This window comes from Solanum tuberosum, unplaced genomic scaffold (genome assembly GCF_000226075.1).
Source record: "Solanum tuberosum cultivar DM 1-3 516 R44 unplaced genomic scaffold, SolTub_3.0 scf00013, whole genome shotgun sequence".
NCBI classification, from domain to species: domain Eukaryota; kingdom Viridiplantae; phylum Streptophyta; class Magnoliopsida; order Solanales; family Solanaceae; genus Solanum; species Solanum tuberosum.
Window position 1 is genome coordinate 2941570 of NW_006238940.1, and position 791 is coordinate 2942360.

Consider the following 791-nt stretch of genomic DNA (forward strand, 5'->3'; position numbering starts at 1 on the left):
CTCATACGCTGCCAGCGCATCCTATACCTTGCCACAGGTATAGGACCTAAACTACTAAGTGGATCCACAAGTCTATGCGAAAAGGATTCATCTAAAAAGTAATGACCTTTTTCTTACCCATGATGACTACATAGTTTATGGGGGCTGTGAGTTGTCTGAACTCTCCCCCATATCGGTGCTCAATACTACTCCCAAAATATACTAGCTCTTTATGTTTTAAAAACATACTTCTTTCTGTGATTTGAGATTAGTGCACAAAAACTTAGCTCAAAGTCTATCTTGGAAATCAAAGTTTCCTTTCTTGCTTTATTGTGAAAGCATTTACTCTTTAATTGAAAACTAACACAAAGGCCCTTTACTGAAAAACTAGCTCAAAGGCTATTTTGAAAATCTCAGTTTTTCGTTCTTATTTAAATGTGAAAACATTTTAAACTCTTTTGGGAATACATAGTTCCCATATACTTTTGAAGAAATGAACTTCAACTTTACTCTTACTCTTTACTCAACTTCAAAGCTTAAGTCTTAAAACAAAGTTTAAACATTTGTAAAAGACTTCTTAAAATATGGTTCATGCCGAATGATGAACATGAATGACTCAATGCAAGGTTTTCAGTAACCATAAATATAACTCAATACTTGGAACTCAAGAACTTCAATAATACTACTAATTTCAAGAATGCTCAACTCAGAGGGTTTATGCGGAATTTAAGAGCATGAACTACTCAACTCAAGGACTCAAAGATACTTCTCAAAAGGGATTTGGAACTCAACACTTAAAGGCTTAGAACTTG